We start from the raw sequence: 17,346 nt of genomic DNA, 5'->3' as shown, positions 1-17,346 counted from the left end.
TGGGCACAGCTTTCCCTGTACCTCGATAGCACATCAGGCCCTACAGAGTTTGCAGGGGAGCAGACCAGCAGTGAGACAGGTGGAAAGGCGGTGCTGGGCACAAGAGGAGCAGCGGTGGGGTGGAGGCAGGAGGCACGGCACCGCAGGAGCACGCCCGGCCCTGGTGGCTGTGGCCCTGGTGGCTGTGGCCACGGCTGCTCCGCCAGCTGGGCACAGAGTGCTTCCCACAGAGGCCACCAATACCTGCAGTGAGCAGGGAGCGCTGATAGATATGCTAATTTCATTATTCATGTACATAATTACAATCTAGGGGTTGGGAAGCTTTTTAGTTAATGACGGTTAAGAGGAAGAATTTACCTAACTTTTGAAATATGCTGTAATATTACTTAACTCCTGAATCACAGAGCCCTGCCTCGCCTCCCCACGGAGCAGCAGCGATGCTCCAGGGCTGTGAGCTGCCTGGTAGGTGAGCGGCTGCCTTGGGGCGGGCAGAGGGAGGGAACGACTGCTGTCATCCCCTTGCGTGTGTTTGACCTGTTATCGGTGGCTGCTGGCATCCACTGAAAGATGCTCAGAAGTACTGGGAGGAAGTTCTGGATGAGGGACCTGGTCCCATCTCTCTTGGGCCATGCCCCAGCCTGACGGAGGCTCGTTCTCACCCGAGGGATGTGCTTCTGCTCAGTGGTGAGTGGCTGGGAAAGCACTGCTCCTGCACCTCCGCATGGGGATGGCTTCTTCACGTTTTCAGCCCAAAAATGTTAATGGAAAGTTCACGCTTCCCAGTTCCCACACTGGTGCTGGCCTTTGGTTCTGCAAAAGAAACTCAGAGCAGGCGGAGGGCGCAGGCAGGGCTCAGCTCTCGGCAGCCCCAGGCCTCTCTCTTCCTTCCTCCTGACCGCCGTGCCCTGGGCAGCTTGCTTCGGTCAAGAATTTTTATAGTTGCCTTTAATTTTGTGTACCTCTGCATTTAAGGTCAATGAAAGCAGGATCTGCTCGATGCCTCTGAAAATCAGACTGACGGTATCTCAGAGGTCAGCCACTTTAAAATGAAAGTGCCCAGAACTAAAAGCCATTTTTGGTTATCTGGCCCATAACCTCTGCACGGTTCTGCGTCCTTCTCCGCAGATCGGAGTGAATAATATTAACCTCTCTTGCTAGAGGGCAGAATGGCTCAATCACTGCTTACAGAGTGCTTCGGAGATGAAGCAGATGAGCTGAGAATTATTTTTATTATGAAGACAGGAGCTTTGTAAGAAGCTGCTGGCACCTGCAGCCCTGGCCTTGTAGGAGCACTGCCCCTCGGCTGCAACCCCCTGGCAGAGGGCTCTGGACTCAGGCACAGCGCAGGGGGGGTGAGGAAGGGGCTGCCCTGGGTGCTGCGAGGGCACCGGGTGGCCTTGGTGCAGCCCCAGCCGGTGCCTGCTGCTGCAGCTCGTGGCTGCCCTGCGAGCAGCCCGGGCAGGAGGCTGCAGCCGGCTGCTGGTGCTCGGAGCTGTCAGCACAGCAGCCGCCCCTCTTGGACCACGTGCTGCATCAACCAGTGCATCATTTCCTTCTCTTGGGAAATGGGCCTTTATTCTCCCCTAAGTTTTCTAGTGCATTACTCCCGATCTTGCCCCAATGTGCTCTGGTCTCAGCTTTTTTACCCTCTCAGCTTCTGCACCCATCCATTTGCTTCTCCAGAGAGATCCAGCAGCAAATCCCCCGCAGCGTACCTCACCTGGCACATCTTCCCTTTCCCCAAAGGATGACCTTGAGCGTCTGACCTGCGGCGGGGTAAGCAGCAGGCACAGCGCTCAGTGCGGAATGGAGCTGCAGGGAAAAAATGTTGCTTGATAGATAATGTACCCAGAAAGGAAAGCTACCCTTTGCTTGCCCTGAGTAATCACCAAAGACAAATTTGGGTGCATCGTCATTACAAATGCCACCTGCTAATGCAGCTTAAGTGCTAATTCTTGTAGCTATTCCATTGTAACAGCAAGAGGTTTATCTTTAATTGGGTTTCATGCTCTAAATGCTTTGACGACAAAGGTTTGAACAGGTGAGGCATGCCTTATAAGAGCTGAATAAATATCTGTGCAGCATCGAGTATAATTACCCGCTGCCCTGTTCCAGACATTATGAAACAGAAACTAAAGAGTGCCCTGGTTTGGTTGCACAATGCCCCTAATTTGAAAAAAAAAAAAAAAAAAAAAAAAAGAAAAAGAAAACAAACGCGGATTTTGACTTTCACCCGTAGCAATATTGGCTCTTCTCATGACTACTTCTCAGTGTTTAGTGAAAAGATCTCGGGCTCTGATGGACCAAAGGCTGGTGGCCTGGGTCCGCCCAGCGCCGGCAGGGCAGGAACGCCACCTGCGCTGGCTGGGCTCCCTGCACTGCATCGCCAAAAGTGTCAGTAATGTATTTCCCCTCCTTGCTAACACACTTTTAAAATGTTAATACAGAGTAAATTACTTTTCTTTTTATACTTCTTAAAATAAGATTTCTTGCTACGAGATGGTGTTTCTGGCTGTCGTTATTATGCCTCTCCTTTATTACAGCCTATAGTAGATGGACTGTAGAGATCTCATACAGATTTTATAGGAACTATTTTATTTATAAGAATTTTCCTAGTGTTAGATGGATCTGACACATCTGGAGTCCCCTTATCCACTCCCAGCAGAAATGTAAAGCACCCACCATACGTGGCTCTGGCTGTGGGGTTTGGGTACTCTCAGCGAGGCTGGGGCTGAGCATCTCTGGGGCCAGAAGCGTGTGCAGCCAGAGCTGACCCTCTGCTCAGTGAAGTTTGGTATCAGCAGCCTGTGTCCTTAGGCATACGGCTACTAGGAGCAGCTTTTCCCATGGACTGAAGTCCCAGCCATGTACTGGACAGGGGCCCGGCTCTGCTGCCCTCCTCCTGGGTCCCAGCTAGCCGTAGCGCAGCTGCATGCGTGTTTTGCTGTGTTCTGAGGTGTGAAATATCTGCCTCTACAGGTGAAATAGTGGACCACTGATTTTACCCAGGGCAACATACCTTCTTGCATCAAAATTACGTTACCCAAGGAATGCTCTGACACCTTGTGTGAGACCCACAGCCCTGAGAAACGTGGGACGGTGCCACCCCCAAGCTGCCCACAACCCAAGGAGATACAGGGATTGTTTCCCTTGTACAGCAGATTTAATTAAAGGGGTCTCCTGGGCTGCCTGCTAAGGATAGCATTCTGGGTCTGGGCAGGGTAAATTTACAGAGGGACAAGTACACTGCATTCCCTTGTGCTGGGATTTGCATATCACATTAAGGAAAACAAGACAAGCAAAGCAAAATATAAATCACACAGGCCAGAAAGGTGTACTTTGTTCCTACCCCAGGCAGCAGATTTTTATAAATAAATGAGGAAGAAAATCCAAGAGCCCTTTGAAGTCTTGTTTGGGTTTTGCTCTTGCCACTTTTCCATGGTATTATGGTGACGGTGAGCAACCCAGAGCTCTTTCTGGTCTGTCATTTGACTCATTTTCTCACTCTCACCATGTGAAGTGGAGGCGGGGAGGACTCAGTGCCTTTACTGGTGCCGGGGGCATGGGGAAGGCACGCAGCAGGCTGGCGTGGCCCTGGGAAGGTGCCAGCACAGACTACCTGCAGGGCTGCTTCCCTGGGGAATGGCAGTGGATCAGCCTCTGCTTTCTGAGCAATCAGCATCGCCACTGCTGGAGACAGTTAGCTGTTTTGCCTCTTAGCTGGCACATCTTCCCCCAAACGTTAGCTGATATTTGGCTACGGCATCTCAGAGCAAGCAAGGACACTAACTCAGGAGATGCTACAATGAGAGACCAAATGAGACTGAAATTGGAGTGTTTGCAACCAGTGCAGGGAATATGTATATGCATATGTAAGGGAATTCAGACCAGCAGAGCCTTTAATTCAGGCTGAGATTTTCTCTGCTTGAGGCTATTGGATGTGCCTGAGTTCTCAGCAGAAAGCAGATCATTCATCCTGTAAAATCCTTTCTACCCCCCGCCCCCTCCTTTCTCCTTTCCTTCTTCAGTACAGGTGGGAAGAGCAGAGTGCCGCCTGTATCGTACCTGTGCTGTTAATGTGCCTCGGCTCCAGAATTACACCTGGCGTTGCGAAGTGCCTGGGAAAAGCCTGCTTGTAACAGGTTATGGTTTACCCAGTGACAGAGCAATGCATCCCTGGAATGGCATCCCTCCCCTGGGATTAGTGTCTGAATGTGCTCAGATCCATCAGGGCCGTGAAAGTGCCCTTGCTTAGTAACCGAGAGGCAAATATGTGAGAAATAGGATTGCTTCTATAAATAGCAATGGGCTCATGAGAACATTGTTTATCGCTGTGGTGGGTGGTGTGAAGGCTACCCTCCGCTTTCCAGCAGTGGAGAAATAATACTAGCCTGCTCCCAGCCCATTTATAGCAAATGGAAAAGATAAATGCATTTGGTGGGAATTTTGAATTCCATAAAGGCTTATTCATTGTTTTTAGTCCTCACTTGCTTTCCCAGTGAAGACTAAATCACCCATCAGTCATACCCCCTAAGCTTCTTCATGTCTCTCATCCATATGCTTGCAGAAATGCCCACAACCCCAAACCCCACCAAATTCATATCCCTCCAACTGAAGGAGTGTATCACTGCTCTCAGACTCCTCTTTCTGGGAAAAAATAGCTGTTCCTTGTTCTATTTCTGGGTGACTCCGTAGGCACCTCCCATGGATGCACTGTTATGTTTTCTGCTAAAGCACATTAACATCTCCAGAGAACTCTAGTTGTCAGCTAAAGCCCCAAACAGTTATGTGCATGCTGAATTTTAAGCACCAGAGTCAACAGCGTTAATCATGCGCTTAAAATGAAGCACTTTCGTAAGTCTGCAGGATCAAGGTCTTAAACTGTAAGATCCTTGGAGCAGGGTCTTTCATTGTGTGTGTAGAGATTAGCATTCAAATAAAAAACATTACTAAGAACTGCCCAAACAGTCACGATAATACCCTGCTCTTTGAGGAAACACAGTCAATGGGTATTAGTGCAGGAGGCAGCCGGGGCAGGAGGATTGTGAGCCTGTCAGTGGCTTCTCGGCTGTGCTATCGCGTTTCTTGCTGTCCCTGGCGCTTCCCTGGCCCCTCTGCCTGTTGTATAGGTTCCTAGATGCTTGCTGTATGGTAGATGAATTAAGTTATCCTTTCCGGTAAGTGCATTTCTCAGTCACATTGTTCGCCAAAGGAGCTGTGAAATCCTAGCAGCATTTCCTCTTGTGCATAATGTCACATTTCCCAAGCTCTTCTCCCTCTTGCCTCCCTTCCATCAGTCTTGTGTGCAGAGCTGAATATGCCCACGAGCTAAGGCACAAAATATGCATGATATGCTCCATCATGTAGGACCAAATCATTTGCTCCCTCTATAAATCTATAGCCAAATCACTTTGTTTCCACATAAGAATCTCATGCTGTGTAAAACTAAAGGAGGAAATAATCATTTGTCTGTTGAGATGTTTATCTCCATCATTTGTAGTCCTACTAGCTCCTCGGCTTTTAATGAGGGAAGGAAAAAAATCGTCCTCCCCTCCCATAGCAAAGGTTTTGCAGAAGGAAATGCAAATGTGTTCCCCTCCCTTAGTTTGCCGTGTTGCTGTAAAACAGCAAACTTAATAAATCCCGCAAAATTGGGCACAAGTCTTGTTTCCTTAAAAGCGATGTTCTCTATAATTGTCTATGACACAACAAGCTACATATTAGTTATTTTTCCCTTAGTAGATCATCAGAGCACAGTGAAGCATTGCAGCTGAGGTAATTGAATGTCTTCTTTAAAACAATATGCTGCAAAAAGTCTCCTGACAAGTTCCAGTGTCTTATTTTAAACAAATAATTCCACGCGTTGCGGGGGGCTGTCTCCATAGGGGAGGGCGCATTTTGGGCTGTCAACAAATGGGCACTTGCTGTCTGATGCCTGAGCATGCCAGTGAGCACTCAAAGGCTGACATTTCGGGAAAGCCTAGCATAGGTGAGAAATGCTTTAATTCATGCTAACCCCGTGGATTGAAGCCAGAGGGGGACTTGTTTTTCCCATTGTTCCCATAACCTGCACTAACGGGTGTGCTGTGCTGCCTGTGCTCACCCCTTCGGGTGCTGCCCTGTGGCCAGAGCCTGGTGGAGCCCCCAGGACACCACCTCTGGCTTGCGAGCGACTCCCTCTCAATGTTCACGTCTTTGTGATTTTAAAATGGGAAAAAGGCTAAAAGGGAAAGTTTTTAATTATCAGGCTCGCTTAACGTTGATGACGATGACTCTGCCAGCAAGATCCATGCAGTTCGGTTCTTGGTGTAATGTCAGAAATGCTGCTGTGAGCTCCCTGAAAGTGCGGTGTGCTGCTGCCAGCCCTACCACTGCTTATCTCCTCTTGGTCTCAGGCAGCAAACTTTCCCATCTTCTGCTCAGGAAGAGAGGAGTTAGTACGGACTTCTGTCCTCCACAGCTCTCCGTGGGGGTTTCAAGCCACCCACTAGCCCAGAAGTTGGATGAAGGCTTCTGACACCACATCATGGGCTTCATAGCAACAAGAGTGACAAAAATGGGTGGTAAATAATTAAAATAAAATAGAAAAATGTCAGAGTACCAGTCCTAGGCTTGGTGGTTTGCAAGAGGCTGGACAAGGTGCTGCTACTGCAGGCTGTGTTCATAGAAGGGGGACAGGAATCACATCTGTCAGACCATGCTTGGTGCCAGGAGGCTTCCCGTGGGGGTGTTCTCTGCCTGACTCCACGCTCCCAGCAACTCCGTCCCCCCAAGCCCACCCGGCTCCATGTTGCATCCAGCAGCACGGCTGGGGCAGGGGTGCAGCCAGCACCATGGGGCCGCGGGGGCTGTTGCTGTGCGAGGAGCATCGTGTGCTGCCCCGGGGCTGAAAACCCTCCATGTGCAGCTGGGAGAGAAGTGAGCCCAGAGCCTTCCAGGAGCATCTGTGCATGTGTCCCCATGCGTGTTTATGCATTTGCATGTTAGTACAAATGTAGTTTTATGTTCTTGAAAGGCTATATTCTCTCTTTAAAGTGTGACATTTTCTGGAAGGAATTTCAAAGGGCTTTGTGCAAGGTGTTAAACAAGCTCTTAAATAAAATTGAAACAGAGAGAACTGAAGTAAAGTGAACATTTAAAAATGTATGTGTACATTTAATTAGTCCACGAACAGTGATAATATGAACTGCTAAGACACATTTATTAAAACTAATGCAGGACAAAAATATATCTTAAAATTTTGATGTGATAAAAAGACTGTTTAAACATAAAAAAGCTTCCCTGTAGGGTTGTTTTTTGGATATATATATTTTTTTCTTTTATGCGTGTCATAAATCCTGGGAAAGAATCATTCATTTTCTTTTCTTTTCTTTCTTCTTTTTTTCCTTCTCTTTTCTTTTGCTTCAGTCCCTTGCACTCTTATTTTACTACTGAGAAGAAAGTAAGAGGCAAAAACCATGACAGTTTTCCTTGTTTTCAAAATTTGTGTTTAAGTTGGATATGAAAAATTTAAAATGTTGTGAAAAAATGTACACTGAAAAGTCATTAAGTAAGCCTAATGTTTTTCCACCCACCGAAGAAGAGCATCCCAGCGTGAGGCTGCATGCCCCAGTGCCGTGTGCCGGCGCAGCTCCGCTCCCCGCACTCTCCGCAGCCGGAACCCATCCTGTCGGCGCACCAGTAATGTATTCCACTGATTGCGGGCGTAACTACCCATCCCACGAGGAAATTTAACTGTAATGCTAGCGCTATTGCAGCAACGGAGCACAGGAAAGAAAATATATTTTCTTGTTTTGTTAAACATGTAATCAATCCCTCACATACTCTCACTCTTGTTGTCCTTTTAATTACTTTTTGCTGTTGCAGCTCAGTCTGTGCACACAAGCTGTAAGAAAAATGCCGCTTGCGTTAGCTAATGAGAGTTATCCAGCAACTAATTTCTGCCCTGGCCCACTTCTGTGTATGCCAGCCAAGGTCTCTGCTGGAAAACCCGGCTGCATCACCGCTTACCTGGGGTTGAGCGAGACGCGCCGTGCGCCTTCCTGCAGGGCCCACTCATGGGAGCCCCTTGGCACCTCCAGGAGCCTCCCGGCACCGCTCGGCATCAGGTCTGCAGCTCTGCAGGCCGGTCCTGCAGCAAACCCCCCCCCTCCTGAGCCCCCTTCCTGCCGAGGAAAGGGGCTTGAGGCCACCCTGGCCACAAAAAAGGTGAGTATTTGATAGCTGGCGAGCAGCCCACGGCCCGAGGGCTGTGGCGAGGCGGGGGCAGGCAGGGGACTACATGGGCCAACGCAGGGACCTGGCCGTGGTGCACACCCATTGAGCCGCACGAGCTCCTCTGAGTGCACCAGCCTGATTTGCTTACCTACGCAATTATTTTTATTTGCTGTTTGCTAATCCTGTTAACGGAATGGAAAAAAGAAAAGACTAATTCGCTTTAACTCCAATGACTTGTTAATAATTGATGTATTGACGAGAGCAGGCTGCCTGATGACCTTAAACAACCACCCAAATCCTGTGTCGAACTGTTTGACCTTTTAAGCCAGTTCACATTCTTCCTGCAGAAGAAACCAGTGTCCACTTTGATTTAGTGCAGGAAAATCCCCCTTAACCTTCAGGTGCCGGTGAGGATGTGTTTAATTTACAGTAAAGCCAAGTCATGATCAGCAGGAGAATGAAAAAGTCCTTTTGTGGTGGAAAGTTATTACCACCCCTTCCACAGTGATGATCTCTCGAGCTCAACAAGCCAATACCTCTTTAATTATTGAAAAGAAGCCTTCAACAAGAGGATGTGCAGCTACCAGGCTGCGGAAACAGCAGCCACGGACTCAGCTTGTGCAAAACCCCAGCGCGGGGCTGAGCAGCAGGACTTGTACTCCTTGCCCTGCTGCTGGCTTTGCAGGAACCTCTCCTCTCTGCAGGGATGGTTGCACTTCTCATGCGTGTCCCTGCCAGCAGCTGCGCTCTGATTTTGCCCTTATGAGGGACGAATGGATGGGGGGATGGATGATGCAAAGTGCGTAATGCTGAGCAGCCTGCCATTGCTTGCCTCTGCGCAACTGCAAGAAGAGTTCTGCCTCTGCCTGTGAATCCCAGGATCTCCATCAGTCTCACCAGGACACAGGAGGGGCAGATGCAGCCATTAGGATGGGAAGCACTCAGACCTGATCCAGGGCACCTCGCAGGGCACTACGGCACTTGTCCGAGCTTAGCCAACACTTGGCTGTTTGGGAAAGCACCCATCGGAGGGCTGCACTAGGGCACTACTGTCTGCGATCAGCGGGAAATTGCTGGCCAACAACTGAACGTCTTCAAGTTACCAGAAGGGCCAGAAGCTCAATTCTCTGGGACGCAGCCCAGGGACAGAGGCTGGACAGCGGGTGCACAGCCCGGCCCTTGCTGGTTGCTGGGCTCTGAGCAGGGCAGGCACCTTCCCCAGTGCACACTGACACTGGGAGCGTGACACCCGTCCCTCGGGCAGCACAGAGCGGCACGGTGCTCTCGTGTGTGCTCCCCGAGTGCTCCCGGGGGAGCCAGGCTTCCAGCTGCCGACACACAGAGGCGACCCTGCTGTGGTCAAGCCCCTTGCTATGCTTCCTCCGTTATGCCAGCAGGGAAGGCACGCTGTATAAAGACTGCTCTGCAATTATCAGTAGGAAAATTTGAGACTTCACCAGGCTGCTTAATTAAGCCCCCATGTGGCCTCTTGGAGATTCATCACACCGCACTGAAAATTGTTCCCACCACCCTCGTGCCTCCTGGAAGGGTAAGGAGCACCAGGAGAGCCTTTGTTTAGGATTTTTGGACCTCGGTGGCTCAGCAGGACCCTGGAGCTGCAGAGAAGTCCCAGAGTTTTGCACCGCTGTGCCATACGGTGAGGGCGGTGGGGGTGCAGGGGCAGCCCAGTCTGGCAGGAGGGATGCTGATTTAGTCTGACGGGAACTGGTTTGCTCAGCCCTGTAGGAACAGCTATCTTCACTCCTTTTGTCCCCGCCTCAGGGTGACACCAAGGAGCGGGCATGCTGTGCCGATCCCGAGTGCGTGCCGCTTCTTTTCTCCAGGCCCGCCGCTGGAGGATGGAGCTGGCGCCCAGGGGAGAAGCAGAGCACCGAGCGGGGCCCTGCGTGGGCACAGCTGGGGCCCTGCGTGGGCACCCACGGGCGCGGGGCGGCGAGCAGCAGGGGAGGGCGTGGGGAGCCGCGGGCAGTGGCTGCGCACCCGCCAGGCAGCCGGCCCCGGCCCGCGCCTCGCCAACAATCGCCGCATTGTCTGCAGGTCTGCTCCAGCCTCCGACCTGGCCGTGAAGCTGGAGGCGGCCTGTCAGCAGGGGAAGCTGGAGAAGGCGGCTTTGTAGAACCGAGAAACTCCTCCACCACAGAGCCTGCTAGCTCATTTACATACTCCTAGTTTAATTCTCCTAGGGTATGCAAATATATGCAAACAGCAATCCAGAGAGAGTCAGAAATAGCACAGAACATTAAAATCACCCTACTTGAATATTGTTTTATGCAAACGATGTACGCACGCAGTGTGTAGCTGATTTAAATAGAAGCAATGTCAGCATGGCAGTTATTTACCCTTCCAATGATCTTAGCAATTTTTTTTATTAAACTTATATAAAATATATTGAACAGGCACCAAGAACACAGAGAGTATTTTAATGTTAGCCTTAACTAACACTAAGGAAAGGGCAAACTTTTGCAGCTGGCTATGCACAAAGGGCAGTTAAGTGTTTTTTTTTTTTTTTTTTTTTTTAATCATTTGCCATTTGCACGAACGGTATGCAATTTGTAAGCCCGAACGCTGCTGGTATTGATTATCTGAACGCCATTTCTGGCACCTCGGAGGGAGAGCAGACCCGGGGAAAGGCGCATTGCTGCGGGCTCGCTGTGGGCTCGGTGCGAGCTCGCGGCGCTCCCCGCCTGGTTTCGGGAGGCGGCGGCTCCTCGGCGAGCGGGGGCACCGCACCCGGGGGGGCGGCTGCGGCCCCGGGCCGGGCTCCGGGGGCTTCGCCCCGCCGCACGTGGGGAATCGCCCCAAAGACCCCATCTGCGCGGGCCGGGGCCGGGAGGGCTGCTCCGGCCTCGCTGCGGGGAGGAGCGAAGTGAAACCTCCCCGGGGATTCGGGAGGGCAGCCGAGCGAGATTACGGCATCCTCCGAAAATGTGCTTGCTCGGGAGGGTTCGTGCGGGCCGGGCCGGGCGCCAGCGGCGGCGCAGGCAGCGGAGCGGGGCCGCGGGGGCTCTGCGGGGCGCCGGGGCCGCGATGGGGCCGCGCCCGAGCCCCCCCCCCCCCCCCCCCCCCTGGACGGGAGCTCCGGAGCCGGGCGGCCGCGGGGCCCCGCGGCGGGGGGCAGCGAGGGGGGCACTGCCGGGAGCCCGAGCACGGAGGAAATGAAGGGAGCGAGAGGGGGAGCGGGAGGCGAGGAGAGGGAGCGGGGCGAGCAGATGGCTCCGTGCATCCCGCGACAGACACCGCGTGTGCTCCGGCGGCTGCGCGTCGCGGAGCTTCTCGTCCCCGGCCCCGCCGAGGGGCCAGCCGAGCGCTGAGCCGAGCGGCCTTTCCTCCTAATTAAATATCCAGGGCGTGACGGATGAGCCCCGCACCGGACCCAGGGGATGCCACCGGCCCAGGGACACCCCCAGCACGGCCCCCGGGGGGACATCCCTGGCCCAGGGACGCCCCGCTCTGGCACAGCCTGGGGGGACACCAAGTCCGGTTCCAGGGCTTTTGCTCAGTTTCACCATAAAATAAGTGGCCCCGAAGTCCTCTTCTGCAGTAGGAGTTCTGCCAGATGCCTCCATATGAGAAACCTCAGAGCTGAATCAGGAGTGGACACAAGAAGGCATGTTGCTCTTCAATTTATTTTAACTATTATTGTGCCAAGCTATTTGAATGATTACGTCTCCAAGAGAAATTACTGTACAGTATATTTTTTTCAATCAAGCTCACAATTGCATTTTATCACTCATTCTGTTACAGATAAGTTAGAGGTTTCATTTTTGCTTCTAAAGCCACATCTCTGCGGAGGCCGTAAAACATCTAATTTTTAAATACATTTAGAACAAAAAGGTTCTGAAGGCGCCGAGTGAAATATCAGGCGTCTGTGCCAGTCTGAAGGGGAGCATGTTGCAGCAGGCAGCGCTGAGCTGGAAGTCACATTGCATTACCACCACGTGTCAAGTGCTGCCAGCAGCCCGGGGAGGACCCGCAGCAGCCGCGCTCACCCACGTGCCTGCGTACAGACGCCGGTGCTGGGAGCAGCTGGGCACGGTGCTCAGCAGGCTGTGTGCTCGAGACCCCATGTAGCCCACAAGGAGAAGGCATGACGGTGCTGGATGTGACCTTAGGGGCTGTGGAGGCTGCAGGAGCCCATGGCAGAAGCACAGAACAGAGCTGCTCTGCTCTCTCTGGGTGAATGTCGCTGTCTGTGTACGAGTAACCTGGCCTTCGGGGCTGCAGGCATAGGGGATTACCTTTAGCTGTGTTAGACAAGCATTGGTACATTTTGTATGCTGCCTAATTTACAGCTTACATACTTCCTCCTCGTCCAGTTTGCTGGCACTCGTTGGCCTTTCAATATGTGTGTGCACTAGAACTGGGTCACCGTGCGGCTGTTGGAAGCAGCATTTAACATAGCACCCGCTGCCCTGTTCTGTTGGGTGTGTTGGAGCAAACAGAACAAAACAGTTTGGTTCTCTTGTGTCGAAGGCTTGGATGCAAAAGAGATTCTGCAGCCTCTGGGTGCTGAGTGGCATTCTGGGGGGAAAGAAGTGCCTGGCTGGTGCTGAAAAAACACTGAAAGTGTAAGAGAAGTTGTCTGGTCACGGTGGAATTACCCCTGGCAGGGGTTCTGCCCCACGCCTGCTTCACTCGCATCCCACTCCAGCTTCGGGGGCCCCGTGCTGGTTCCCTGCCCAGAGCCGATTTTCTCCCCTCCAGCCCGTGGTGATTCGGGAGCAGCTCGTGGCCGCCGAGTGCCTGCGGGCTGCCTGGTGCCTGCGGCTGCGCTCACGGGGCTGCCCTGCCAGCTGGAAAGCTGCAGCCTTGGGAGCTAGCATCGTGCTCCTGTGTCATCCTTTAAATTGTTTTGCGGGTGGGTGCTCCACTGCTTGGTTCTGGCATTTCTATCATTTCCCAGATTTCCAGCTTCCTTACTAGCAAGGCGAGCCTAAATTCTGAGCCTTGCAGGGCCCTTCTGGGCTGCACGGGGCCTGTGCTTTGTCCATCTATGTTTTTTCTCATGATGAAAGCCAACCTTGGTGCTGAACAGAGGGGCTGAGAGGCTTTGCTCTTGTTTTCAAAAACAGCGTAAGATGACAGGGGGCTGACGGGCTGCACTGACCGGGGCTGCGAGCGGTTCGAACGCCGTCACAACTGGGCAGAGCCACTTTTGGGAAGGGTTTGCTTTGCCCAGACAAGTGTTCTGCTTGGAGGCTGTGTGGGAAAACCACCTCAAAACCCTCCTGGCAGGGATATGGCCGGGCTGGGCTGCCCTGAGCTCTCCAGGGGCATGGGCAGCGCTGCCCCAGCTGCTGGGGCCGTGGGGCTGGAGGGGGCAGCTTGGGACCTGCCCGCAGCCGGGGGCTGTGCCCCGACACGTGTAAACGAGCAGCTCCGAGCTGGGACCATCCTGGGCGTCAGGGAAAGAGGGTAGCCTCTCCGAGAGACCAACAACAACAATTATCAATGTAGATGTTAGTGTTTTTATCACTCGAAGCCTTTGGAGTGGTTTTCAATTGGGACCCGGTGTTTATTCAGAGAGATCCTTGCTGCTGTGACCTTCCTGAACTGCCACATTCCTTTTAATTATGATTGGCAGCTCATGGAAATTTGGGCCCGTGATTGGCAGCTGAAGGAACTTTCTTCCTTCCCACAATTCTTCAGGTTCCTTCCCATCAATAGACATAATGTTGGCTACTTTTCTGGGATAAATAGCAACCTTTGCCCCCCTCCTTTATTTGGCAAACGCTCAACACTTCATTCTTTTCAGAAAGCCCCTTGGAATGCAGCTGAGAAGGGCCTCAGCAGCGCTGCCCTCCTCCTCTCCTCCTCGGCTTCTCCTCGGGCTTCCCTCCTCCTCCTCCTCCTCCTCCTCCTCCTCCTCTCCTTCTCCTCCCTCCGCTCCTCACCGCCCGGCTGGGACTTTTGTGCGAGAGCAAACAAAGGCTCATTGGCAACACTTCTGGATTTCATTTCAAAATACATTTGTCACTCTGGAATAAAATAAACTGATTTTTTTTGCCCTTTTTTTTTTTTTTTTTTTTTTCCTTAACTCCTCCCTCTCAGGTTTCCCCGCAAGCAGCTCTGGTACTGGAGCTGTTGGACAAATATGTGCAAAGGGCAAATGAAGGCGCGTGCTTGCTCCCAGGTCAGCTCACTTTGCTCTGCTGGGGTGCACAGCGACTTCCACGCTCAGTGTTCTCAGGCAGCCGGGGGGTTCAAGAGGGAACAGATCCTCATGGATCCTCACAGCTCCTCACAGCTCCTCACAGCTCCTCACAGCTTCTGGGGGCTTCCCGGGGCTACGGGAGGAACCAGCTCTTGCCTCAGCCCCCTGAGCTCAGCCAGCACCCAGCGACCCGCAACCCAACCCCACTTTTTATCTCCTTTTCAAAACCACCACGGTGATGTAAAAGCCCAGATCACAGCCAGGATGCTCTGGCTCGTGGACAGCGCTGTCAGTGCCGCTGGATGGGGAGCTGGGGGAGGTCCGGGGGTGCCTGGGGCAGGGGCTGTCCTGCCACGGCCATTCCCTGCCCGGGCAGGCACCGCTCGCTGCGTTGCGGCGAGTAAATGAAGCTCAGCCCCGGCTCCTGAGAGCTTCTTGCTCTGAACAATAGGCAGCTACAGAAGGATTTGGGAAATGATGAAGAGAATACTTGAAGGTTGTATTTGGGAGGAATGAGGAGGCTCCCAGGCTGCAGAAATTGCTTGTGTGCACAATGCAGACACTCACACTTTTCCATCAGCCCCAAACCCGAGTGTTTTAAAGACTGATGAGAGACCTCGAGATTTTCTGTCATCCTCGAGAGCAGGCACAGCCCCAGCACCACGCCCCCATGGGAGAACTTCATTAGTGTCGGGTGGGGAAATGCTGGGAGAGGGGACAGGGAGAAAACTGCACCGGGAACAATTATTTACTGTTAAATATGAAAGGAGCTATTTCAAAAGGACATTTTTCCCCAATTGTTTTAATGCTCCTGTCTGTTTCATTCTAAACTGTTTCACAGTGCAGGAATTGCTGAAAATTTTAAAAGTAACTGATACCGACAGTAAGCAACTTTTACTGGGGAGTTCTGTCATTCAAATGCAATTTAAAATTTCATAAGTTTTTTTTTTTAAATTATAAAATAAGACCCATTTTATCCATTTTATGAATTTTCTTCTTCTAAGAAACCTCTCCTTTTTGGAAATGCAAAGCAAACTCACAGAAGTTCTTTTAACGTTGAGTAGATGTTTTGCAGCCAGATATCTTGACAAGACAGTTGCAGGAAGTTAGTGAGATTCACAAAAATTTGCTCAGTGATTTTTTTTTTTCCCTTTTTTTACAAGCTCTTGATAGTTGTTCTCTGGTAAATACAATTTTTATTTTTTATTTTTCAAAGTTTTGGTTAACTTCCAAGCATCTGGGTTGATTCTGTCTCTTAATTCTGTGATTTATGGGGTTAAAAAAAGCAATGTCCATTTACAGCTGGCTGCTGGGCGCGAGGTGGGTTGGCTTGGCCCCCCAGGCCACCCCCGGTGGCTGGCTGTGCTCGGGGGGCTCTCGAGGGCGGCAGCTGGGGGAGGGCTGCAGCGGGTGCCCGTTCTTGTCACGTCCCCTTAGCACAGGGCAGGCACTGCAGGTGCGAACACACGAGGGAGGAAAAGCAGCGGCGCGGACGGGCGCTGAGATGTTATTAATGGCAGCGCGTCTTCCCCGGTGTTATTTGCAGTACAGGAACTGTGCAGAGCCGCAGCCACAAGAGCCAAAAAGGGTCTCTTGCATAACCCCGTCTGCTTCCGCCCCAGGCAGGATTTTGTTCTCAGGTCCAGGCCCTCGCAGCACTGCATTTCAAAGAAACCTGGCCCCAGCTGCTCCTGGCCAGGGGCTGAGGTCTGGCTGCAGAGGAAGCCAGGCGGGCTCAGTCCCGGCCACGGGGGCTGCCGGCCATGGGGATTTACAGTGCAATAAATTGTGTTAATTGGTGGCAGATACCGAGGAGGCGATCTGGGAATTGGTTTCCTATGGCAAACAAACATTCTGTGCATGTGAAGCGAGCTGCTCTCGCGTTGGTGACACCCAGCTGAGCGTCTGGGGCCAGGCTGGGCTGTGCCCTGTGCCCTGCGCTGCTGCTCCCTGCAGGCACGTGCCTGTGTCCCCCATGTCTCCTGCTGCCAGACCTGCTGCTTGCTCTCGTCCTTTCCCCATGTCCCCGTCCTGTTCGAGGCGCTGCTTTCTCCCTGCACGGCTGCAGGAGTAGCAGAGATTTGTGCCCCCTCTGCCGCCTGCCTCTGCCCCGCACAAACGCCTTCTGAACGCCTGCAAGCAGATCCAAGGGCACAGGAACCAGCAACAGAACTCCTCATGAGTTCATCGCTCACGATCATTCATGAGCTCTGCCAAAGGCTTTCTGCGTTTTGGGTAGTTGATATGAGCTTTTGCCAGTATCCGTCCTGATCCACCCGGTGCTGACAGAGCCGTGCCGGCAGCGGGCCCTGGCCATGAGCAGGGAGGGGGAAGCTCCCCCCAGGCAGAAGGCCTTCTTCGCACAACTTTGAGGAATGTCATTATCCCACACTTCTGTCAGATTGGGTTGAAATCTGCCAAGAGATTAAGAAGTTATTACAGCAGACATGTAGCCAGGTACAGACAGGCATGGACAGCCCGATCACATAAATTGCATTTCATTAGAAAACGAAGCTAAAACCATGCTGGATCTCACCTTCCTCTCCACACAGCTTAATCTTCCTTCCCCTTTCCATGCCTGTGCTCACTGGACAGACTGGTTTCAGTAATCTCTGATTGCTTCCAACTCTTCTCTGAACTCTTTCTGGCTCGGCTCTGGCCCATGATGGCAGAGCAAGCAGTCCTGCCGGGGCTGTTCCTGCCCATGGAGCTTTGTGGGGAGTGGGAATGCTAAAACAGAGCAAGCGAGAAGCAGAAATAAGGATGGGCAGCAGAGAGGGAACATAGAAACATTGCTTAGGTTCTTGTGGATGGGACCAAGAAGGCGAATGCCCACGTGGAGCTGGTAGTGAGGGATGTGGGGTGAGCAGGAGGGGTGCAGCTGTGAGGGTGGCCAAGGGACCCAAAGAAGCCGTGAGCCTGCCAGTGCACGGGAGAGCCAGCCTGGTGCGGGG

This window comes from Netta rufina, assembly GCF_964035555.1.
Source record: "Netta rufina genome assembly, chromosome: 17".
Taxonomy (NCBI): Eukaryota; Metazoa; Chordata; class Aves; order Anseriformes; family Anatidae; genus Netta; species Netta rufina.
The sequence above is the reverse complement of the archived record's forward strand: the minus strand, read 5'-3'. Positions refer to the sequence as shown.